This window comes from Callorhinchus milii, unplaced genomic scaffold (assembly GCF_018977255.1).
Source record: "Callorhinchus milii isolate IMCB2004 unplaced genomic scaffold, IMCB_Cmil_1.0 Scaffold1226, whole genome shotgun sequence".
NCBI classification, from domain to species: Eukaryota; Metazoa; Chordata; class Chondrichthyes; order Chimaeriformes; family Callorhinchidae; genus Callorhinchus; species Callorhinchus milii.
The window spans coordinates 7,040-17,175 of NW_024705967.1; the positions used below are offsets into that span (position 1 = coordinate 7,040).

Here is a 10,136-nt window from a genome sequence, read left to right on the forward strand (position 1 = left end):
GTACCCGGTTGCGACCTCTGGACTGAGTGTTCGGAGATTTGTGAGCAGATGCCACCTTCGTCATCGGCCGCGGTTCAGTCTACCGCTGGATGGGTACGTACTGTACGTACTGTACGTACGTCGCACGGGGCAGGGCTACGAGACGGCACGCGGTGCGCATGGAGACCGGCGGGAGACGTGCAGACTGGGGTATCTGTAGGTGGATCGCCCTGCGGTGCCCCCTCTAGGGTAACAACAGTGCAGCTCTGCACGGGGGACTCTGCACACTCACACACACAGGGACCCCCAGGTGATGGGGTGGGGGAGGGACGTGCAGTGGTTGGGACCTAGAACTCCGCACTTGCAATCGAGGGGTGGCCGGGTCGGTTTAATCTCCACACCCCCACAGAGTGTGAGGCAGGTGTAGGAGGATCCGTAGGTTTCCGTGTTCACATTCAAAATCAGTTTCAAGAGTGGCACAGCCTCGGCTAGTCACGTGGCCTGTTGTTTAAAACTAATTCACAGCTCGGCGCTGTGCGCTTTTTGCTCAGGATGGCTGACTTTTCTGTTTCCACGGGAATGAGAAAATGCATTCTGGCCGGTGTGTGTTCTCTGGTGCCTGTGAAGAGTTGATTGCTGTGCAAATGCCTTCTCACACACGGTGCACTTGAACGGCTTCTCTCCCGTGTGTGTTCTCTGGTGGCTGTGAAGATTTGATATCCGTGCAAACGCCTTCTCACACACGGTGCACTTGAACGGGCTTCTCTCCATGTGTGTTATCTGGTGGTTGTGAGAGTCTGCAAACGCCTTCTCACACACGGTGCACTTGAACGGCTTCTCTCCCGTGTGTGTTCTCTGGTGGCTGTGAAGATTTGATAGTCTGCAAACGCCTTCTCACACACGGTGCACTTGAACGGCTTCTCTCCCGTGTGTGTTCTCTGGTGGCTGTGAAGAGTTGATAGATGTGCAAACGCCTTCTCACACACGGTGCACTTGAACGGCTTCTCTCCCGTGTGTGTTCTCTGGTGGCTGTGAAGAGTTGATAGTGCAAACGCCTTCTCACACACGGTGCACTTGAACGGCTTCTCTCCCGTGTGTGTTCTCTGGTGGCTGTGAAGATGTTGTAGGTGCAAACGCCTTCTCACACACGGTGCACTTGAACGGCTTCTCTCCCGTGTGTGTTCTCTGGTGGCTGTGAAGAGTTTGATAGCAGTGCAAACGCCTTCTCACACACGGTGCACTTGAACGGCTTCTCTCCGTGTGTGTTTCTGGTGTATCTTCAAGCCTTCTTGTAGTCTGTGCTGTATGGACATTGGTCACACTGATGACTTTTGTTACTGGGCTTAGTGGGGTGTCTCCTCTGCACGTGATGTTGTAGACTCGAGCGGCAGATGAACTGACGGTTGCAGGCAGGACACGGCAGCCTTGTGACCTCCACACCTACTCCACCTGCGTCATCCCAGAGGAACAAGACACACGCGCACACACCAACACCTAGTCATGAACACTCTTGCACACGTGTGTGTACATACAAAGGTAAAGGTCCCCAACAGACATATCAGACTATTGGGCAAGTGCTGTTTGCGAGTACCTATGAAGGCCGGCATGGCACACGAGGGAGTAGGTGGCCAACAACAGGCCCGGCCGCCTTTATCTCTCCAGTGGCGATGTTTCCACGTTTAAGCTAGGTATTCATTTCAGGCTGAGTCTGCCTAGGGGAGGACTAAATATTCACCACTGACGTTGGCCGTGAGTGGGAATCGAACTGAAATGGCTGGGTTCGTAGTGCAGTGGGCTCGATTTATATACACACACAAAGACGAAGAACCCCCGTATAGCCTGTATATACTTTTGGGACAAGTGCTGTTATCGGGCACCTACAGTGAGGGAAAAAAGTATTTGATCCCCTGCTATTTAAAAAAATGCAAATCAATTTATAACATTTTTGACATGCGTTTTTCTGGATTTTTTGTTATTATTCTGTCTCTCACTGTTCAAATAAACCTACCATTAAAATTGTAGACTGATAATTTCTTTGTCAGTGGGCAAACGTACAAAATCAGCAGGGGATCAAATACTTTTTTCCCTCACTGTATGAAAGCCAGCATGGCACATGAGTGGGAGAGTGGCCAGCACCACACATGGCCGCCTCTGTCTCCCCAGTGGCGATGTTTACTACTACACACCACACCAGTTACTCATGTGCACCTTATCAGTGTGGCTGGTGCCTATCATCTCTGGTGAGTGGTGGCTATCATCTCTGGTGAGTGGTGGCTATCATCTCGGTGAATGGTGGCTATCATCTTTGAGTGGTGGCTATCATCTCTGGTGAGTGGTGGCTATCATCTCTGGTGAGTGGTGGCTATCATCTCTGGTGAGTGGTGGCCATCATCTCTGGTGAGTGGTGGCTATCATCTCTGGTGAGTGGTGGCTATCATCTCTGGTGAGTGGTGGCTATCATCTCTGGTGAGTGGTGGCTATCATCTCTGGTGAGTGGTGGCTATCATCTCTGGTGAGTGGTGGCTATCATCTCTGGTGAGTGGTGGCTATCATCTCTGGTGAGTGGTGGCTATCATCTCTGGTGAGTGGTGGCTATCATCTCTGGTGAGTGGTGGCTATCATCTCTGGTGAGTGGTGGCTATCATCTCTGGTGAGTGGTGGCTATCATCTCTGGTGAGTGGTGGCTATCATCTCTGGTGAGTGGTGGCTATCATCTCTGGTGAGTGGTGGCTATCATCTCTGGTGAGTGGTGGCTATCATCTCTGGTGAGTGGTGGCTATCATCTCTGGTGAGTGGTGGCTATCATCTTTGTGAGTGGTGGCTATCATCTCTGGTGAGTGGTGGCTATCATCTCTGGTGAGTGGTGGCTATCATCTCTGGTGAGTGGTGGCTATCATCTCTGGTGAGTGGTGGCTATCATCTCTGGTGAGTGGTGGCTATCATCTCTGGTGAGTGGTGGCTATCATCTCTGGTGAGTGGTGGCTATCATCTCTGGTGAGGTGGCTATCATCTCTGGTGAGGTGGCTATCATCTCTGGTGAGTGGTGGCTATCATCTCTGGTGAGTGGTGGCTATTATCTCTGGTGAGGTGGCTATCATCTCTGGTGAGTGGTGGCTATCATCTCTGGTGAGTGGTGGCTATCATCTCTGGTGAGTGGTGGCTATCATCTCTGGTGAGTGGTGGCTATCATCTCTGGTGAGTGGTGGCTATCATCTCTGGTGAGTGGTGGCTATCATCTCTGGTGAGTGGTGGCTATCATCTCTGGTGAGTGTGGCTATCATCTCTGGTGAGTGGTGGCTATCATCTCTGGTGAGTGGTGGCTATCATCTCTGGTGAGTGGTGGCTATCATCTCTGGTGAGTGGTGGCTATCATCTCTGGTGAGTGGTGGCTATCATCTCTGGTGAGTGGTGGCTATCATCTCTGGTGAGTGGTGGCTATCATCTCTGGTGAGTGGTGGCTATCATCTCTGGTGAGTGGTGGCTATCATCTCTGGTGAGTGGTGGCTATCATCTCTGGTGAGTGGTGGCTATCATCTCTGGTGAGTGGTGGCTATCATCTCTGGTGAGTGGTGGCTATCATCTCTGGTGAGTGGTGGCTATCATCTCTGGTGAGTGGTGGCTATCATCTCTGGTGAGTGGTGGCTATCATCTCTGGTGAGTGGTGGCTATCATCTCTGGTGAGTGGTGGCTATCATCTCTGGTGAGTGGTGGCTATCATCTCTGGTGAGTGGTGGCTATCATCTCTGGTGAGTGGTGGCTATAGTCTGGTGAGCAGTGGCGAGTCTCTGGTGAGCGGTGCTCACAGTGTTCCTCGCTTGGTGGAGGCTGCACGGGCTGCAGGTCTCTGGCGGTGGCCCTGGGAGCCATCTCGTTGCTGCTGCTGCTGCGGCGTCGCGAGGGCCCGGCCTCGCAGGCGATGCCCAGCTCCTGGGCGAACTCCTCGCCGTACCAGACCAGCAGCTCAGAGCCGGGCCCCACGGCACGGAACGTGCGGTAGTAAATCTGCCCCCGGTGCTGGAAGGCCACCAGGTTCTGCTCCTGCTCATTCCTCGCGCAGTTGACGAACCTGCGCGGGCAGACGCGGGGGCGGGGTGGGCGCCGTTAGCGAGCGCCTATTAAGGGCCGGCACTGGGCGCTACATGGGGTGGTGTGGCTGGAACCACGCTCCGTACCGGGTGCTCATTTGATGCCGAGTCGACCAAGGGGAGTCTCAGGTTTGGTCTCTGTGTGTAGTGGTTCTGGTCTCTGTGTGTAGTGGTTCTGGTCTCTGTGTGTAGTGGTTCTGGTCTCTGTGTGTAGTGGTTCTGGTCTCTGTGTGTAGTGGTTCTGGTCTCTGTGTGTAGTGGTTCTGGTCTCTGTGTGTGGTGGTTCTGGTCTCTGTGTGTAGTGGTTCCGGTCTCTGCGTAGTGGTCCTGAAAACAAGAATCACCTCATCCAGTTTGATTTAGATTCATCCTGAGCGTCAACATATTCACGATCCTTTTTGTTTTTGTAAATCTGAAACACACAGACGCACACGAGCAGATCCACGGATAATTAATGTGAGTTGGACTGTAAGTTGAACAAACTAAACACTAAAATCAGTTCTAAAGAAATGCATTTTCAATCTACAAGTTTTGAAAGTGCATAGCTCCCAGTGGCTTCCAAGCATTGGAAGGAAGAGCCTTCCAGACGGCCGCAGAAGTGCATCTGTAAGCGCCGCGCCATGCGGTGACCACCGTCTTTGCACGATGGGTAGCCAAACGCCGCTGCTGCTGTGAGCATGAACAGAGTTTGCGTGATGATGGTTTATGCTTCTTGACGAGATCAGCGGCGAGGTATCGTGGTTTATTTGTGTGTAAGGAGTGCGTGAGGCAGAACCACTTGTCTGTGGTTCCTCCTCGCGCGTCGAAGTTGTTCTGTCCTTGCGAGCGAGCGGCTACTGTGGGTTACAAGTTGAACTCGTAATTACGTACATTTTTGGGTTTCTCTGTGAATCTGTGGGTCCCTGTGTGAATCTCTGAGTCTCTGTGCAAGTCTCTGTACGAGTCTCTGAGTCTCTCTGTGAGTCTGTGGGTCTCTGTGCGAGTCTCTGGGTCTCTGTGCGAGTCTCTGTGCGAGTCTCTGGGTCTCTCTGTGAGTCTGTGGGTCTCTCTGTGCGATTCTCTGATCCTCTGTGTGAGCATCTGGGTCTCTCTGTGCGAGTCTCTGGGTCTCTGTGTGAGTCTGTGGGTCCCACTGTGAGTCTCTGGGTCCCACTGTGAGTCTCTGCGTCTCTGTTCAAGTCTCTAGGTCTCTGTGCAAATTTGTGGGTCCTCTCTGTGCGAGTCTCTGGGTCTCTGTGCGAGTCTCTGGGTCTCTCTGTGCCAGTCTCTAGGTCTCTGTGTGAGTCTGGGTGACTGTGTGAGTCTCTGGGTCTCTGTGTGAGTCTGTGGGTCTCTCTGTGAATCTGCGGGTCTCTCTATGCGAGTCTCTGGGTCTCTGTGCAAAGTCTCTGGGTCTCGCTGTGCCAGTCTCTGGGTCTCTGTGTGAGTCTGTGGGTGACTGTGTGAAGCTATGGGTCTCTCTGTGTGAGTCTGTGGGTGACTGTGTGAGTCTGTGGGTGACTGTGTGAAGCTATGGGTCTCTCTGTGTGAGTCTGTGGGTGACTGTGTGAGTCTGTAGGTGACTGTGTGAGTCTGTTGGTCTCTGTGTAGTCTCTGGGTTTCTCTTATCTCCTTCACGAGCCTCCTCTCCACACACACGATGATGAGTCTCTGGGTTTCTCTTATCTCCTTCACGAGCCTCCTCTCCACACACACGATGATGATGTAGGAATAGGAGGAGGCTGCAGCAGTGGCAGTGGCAGCAGCTCACCAGCCAGCAGTACTCGCTCACGGGGTTTCCTCAGACACCTCTCCCTGGTAGGGCCCAAACATCACCCCCTTGGGCAGCTTCTTCCTGTTGCTCCACACCCGAGGCCGGCGCCGGCGATGGAGGAGGCGCCGACGGTGAGGCCCTGGGGCAGGCTGAGCCGGGCCCTGTTGGCCACTCCCGGGGCACGGCCGCGTCCGCGATGAACTCTGGCGGGCCGTGCACGGAGCACTCCCCCAGGTAGAAATCCCTGCACAGCTCGCAGACTGAGAGCCACAGCAGCAGCAGCGGGAGGAGGGCGAACCGCAGTAGCAACAGCAGCAGCAGCAGTGGCGCTGTGAGAGAGTGAGAGGGTGAGGAGCGCTCCAGACAGATGCCTCCCTCCCTCTCTGCATGGTGAACTTCTTTAGCTCGTTCATCGGAGATGTAAACCCAGTCACCCTCCCTGCTCCCTCCCTGCATCCTTCCCCTGAGTGAGGGAGCAAAAGAGAGAGAGGTAAGTGAGAGTGCGAGAAAGGGAGCATGAGAGGGAGGGAAAGGGGGAGAGAGTGAGAGGGAGCAGGTGGAATATATTGAGTGAGAGCGCGGGAGCAATAGAGAGAGAGATAGGTGAGAGTGTGAGAAAGTTAGAGTAAGGGGCCGTCCATAAATGACGTCACGCACCGGGGGGGGAGGGGGTTTAAGAAATGTGACGTCACATCAAAATGCGCAACTTTAATAAATATAGACAACACGTTCTACTTAATTAAATAGGCTTTTAAGTAAATGTTTTCTCCTACAACATCAGAGTGCAGCACCACATTAAATACGCACTACAATAACAATAGTTTGAAGCATATGTAATGGTTTGGGGGTGGGCAGAGGTTTATGACATCACATTTGAGCGGGGGTCTGACTTTTTGTGATGCCGTGTGACGATGGGGGGGGGGGAGGTCCAAAATCGCGTGACGCCATTAATGGACGGCCCCTAAGAGAGTGTGAGAAAGTGACAGTGTGAGAGAGAGAGTGAGAAGTGAGAGAGAGTGAGAGGGAGCAGGGGGTTTCACAGAAGAAGTCGTCGTCCTGGGGCTCCTCCACCTCTGTGTAGACTTGCCTCTCGCGCGGGCGCAGGACGTAGCGAGAGCGAGCGCTGCGCGACACCGCCACAGCCTGGGCGGAGGCCGGCGGCACGGAGGAGCCTGCAGGCAAACACGGCGAGATGTTGACTACCTCTCCTGGTATACGGGAGGTCGTAGGTTCCATCCCGACCCTGACGAAGCCTGCTGTATATTTGGAGTCTGCGTGTCTCTCTCTCTCCTCCGTGGCGAGATGTTAACCCCTCGCATGGTCTACAGGAGGTCGTGGGTGCGATCCCGACCCTGACGACCCATGCTGTATGTTTGGAAATCTCATTTGCCATAAAAATATGATAATTGGTTTTTTACCCTTCTATCTGGCAACAAAACTGACACCTTTTTACAAGGAGTCATGTTTGCATAGACCGCAATACCTGCAGTCATAAATACAAACAAAAGACACAACTCTGATAATGTGCACTGTCCTTGAAGTTGATTGGTCCACACCCGAGACAGCTTTCCTTAGAGCCTAGTCTCACATGTTGCCAGATAGATGGTCCAACCCATGTTGCCAGAAAGAAGGGTAAAAAAACAAAAATGACCCATGCTGTATGTTTGGAGTTTGCGTGTTGTACCTCCCGTGGTTGCGTGGATTTTTCTCCGGGTCCTCCGGTTTTTTCCCCTCGACATTTAGAATCAACGTCACGCGTTGAGAGTATTTGGCTGCTATAAATGTCCACGTAATGACCATGATGATGACAAGTCACTTCGTTGAGCTCTCATTTGTGATAGCCAGGTCGCTTCTAAACAACAGCTACACAGCTCAGTGGGACTTACCCTGGTAAAATAAGCATCGTTAAGTTCATAGGCTGCATCAGTACCAGCAGCAGCACTGACAGGAGCACATGCAGCAGTAGCATCAACAGCAGTGGCGACTTCCATCAGCACTAACAGAAGATTGGGGAGTTCCGGTGGGAATAGAGGGGAGTGTGGAGTTCGGTGGAATAGAGGGGAGTGTGGAGTTCTGGTGAGAATAGAGGGGAGTGTGGAGTTCCGGTGGAATAGAGGGGAGTGTGGAGTTCCGGTGAGAATAGAGGGGAGTGTGGAGTTCTGGTGAGAATAGAGGGGAGTGTGGAGTTCCGGTGAGAATAGAGGGGAGTGTGGAGTTCCGGTGGAATAGAGGGGAGTGTGGAGTTCTGGTGAGAATAGAGGGGAGTGTGGAGTTCCGTGAGAATAGAGGGGAGTGTGGAGTTCTGGTGGAATAGAGGGGAGTGTGGAGTTCCGGTGAGAATAGAGGGGAGTGTGGAGTTCCGGTGGAATAGAGGGGAGTGTGGAGTTCTGGTGAGAATAGAGGGGAGTGTGGAGTTCCGGTGAGAATAGAGGGGAGTGTGGAGTTCTGGTGAGAATAGAGGGGAGTGTGGAGTTCTGGTGAGAATAGAGGGGAGTGTGGAGTTCCGGTGAGAATAGAGGGGAGTGTGGAGTTCCGGTGAGAATAGAGGGGAGTGTGGAGTTCTGGTGAGAATAGAGGGGAGTGTGGAGTTCCGGTGAGAATAGAGGGGAGTGTGGAGTTCCGGTGAGAATAGAGGGGAGTGTGGAGTTCCGGTGAGAATAGAGGGGAGTGTGGAGTTCTGGTGAGAATAGAGGGGAGTGTGGAGTTCCGGTGGAATAGAGGGGAGTGTGGAGTTCCGGTGAGAATAGAGGGGAGTGTGGAGTTCTGGTGAGAATAGAGGGGAGTGTGGAGTTCCGGTGAGAATAGAGGGGAGTGTGGAGTTCCGGTGAGAATAGAGGGGAGTGTGGAGTTCCGGTGAGAATAGAGGGGAGTGTGGAGTTCCGGTGAGAATAGAGGGGAGTGTGGAGTTCTGGTGAGAATAGAGGGGAGTGTGGAGTTCCGGTGAGAATAGAGGGGAGTGTGGAGTTCTGGTGAGAATAGAGGGGAGTGTGGAGTTCCGGTGAGAATAGAGGGGAGTGTGGAGTTCCGGTGAGAATAGAGGGGAGTGTGGAGTTCTGGTGAGAATAGAGGGGAGTGTGGAGTTCCGGTGAGAATAGAGGGGAGTGTGGAGTTCTGGTGAGAATAGAGGGGAGTGTGGAGTTCCGGTGAGAATAGAGGGGAGTGTGGAGTTCCGGTGAGAATAGAGGGGAGTGTGGAGTTCCGGTGAGAATAGAGGGGAGTGTGGAGTTCCGGTGAGAATAGAGGGGAGTGTGGAGTTCCGGTGAGAATAGAGGGGAGTGTGGAGTTCTGGTGAGAATAGAGGGGAGTGTGGAGTTCTGGTGAGAATAGAGGGGAGTGTGGAGTTCCGGTGAGAATAGAGGGGAGTGTGGAGTTCCGGTGGAATAGAGGGGAGTGTGGAGTTCTGGTGAGAATAGAGGGGAGTGTGGAGTTCCGGTGAGAATAGAGGGGAGTGTGGAGTTCTGGTGAGAATAGAGGGGAGTGTGGAGTTCTGGTGAGAATAGAGGGGAGTGTGGAGTTCCGGTGAGAATAGAGGGGAGTGTGGAGTTCCGGTGAGAATAGAGGGGAGTGTGGAGTTCTGGTGAGAATAGAGGGGAGTGTGGAGTTCCGGTGAGAATAGAGGGGAGTGTGGAGTTCTGGTGGAATAGAGGGGAGTGTGGAGTTCCGGTGAGAATAGAGGGGAGTGTGGAGTTCCGGTGAGAATAGAGGGGAGTGTGGAGTTCTGGTGAGAATAGAGGGGAGTGTGGAGTTCTGGTGAGAATAGAGGGGAGTGTGGAGTTCCGGTGAGAATAGAGGGGAGTGTGGAGTTCTGGTGGAATAGAGGGGAGTGTGGAGTTCGGTGAGAATAGAGGGGAGTGTGGAGTTCCGGTGAGAATAGAGGGGAGTGTGGAGTTCTGGTGAGAATAGAGGGGAGTGTGGAGTTCTGGTGAGAATAGAGGGGAGTGTGGAGTTCCGGTGAGAATAGAGGGGAGTGTGGAGTTCTGGTGGAATAGAGGGGAGTGTGGAGTTCCGGTGAGAATAGAGGGGAGTGTGGAGTTCCGGTGAGAATAGAGGGAGTGTGGAGTTCTGGTGAGAATAGAGGGGAGTGTGGAGTTCTGGTGAGAATAGAGGGGAGTGTGGAGTTCCGGTGAGAATAGAGGGGAGTGTGGAGTTCTGGTGAGAATAGAGGGGAGTGTGGAGTTCCGGTGAGAATAGAGGGGAGTGTGGAGTTCCGGTGAGAATAGAGGGAGTGTGGAGTTCTGGTGGAATAGAGGGGAGTGTGGAGTTCCGGTGAGAATAGAGGGGAGTGTGGAGTTCCGGTGAGAATAGAGGGGAGTGTGGAG

The 10,136-nt window shown here is 53.2% G+C and overlaps 1 pseudogene; it reads right to left on the reverse strand.

Annotated features, from left to right (window-relative positions):
* Positions 1-498: 498 nt before the first annotated feature.
* On the reverse strand, positions 499-7,433 carry LOC121852748 (annotated as a pseudogene).
* Positions 7,434-10,136: the final 2,703 nt, after the last annotated feature.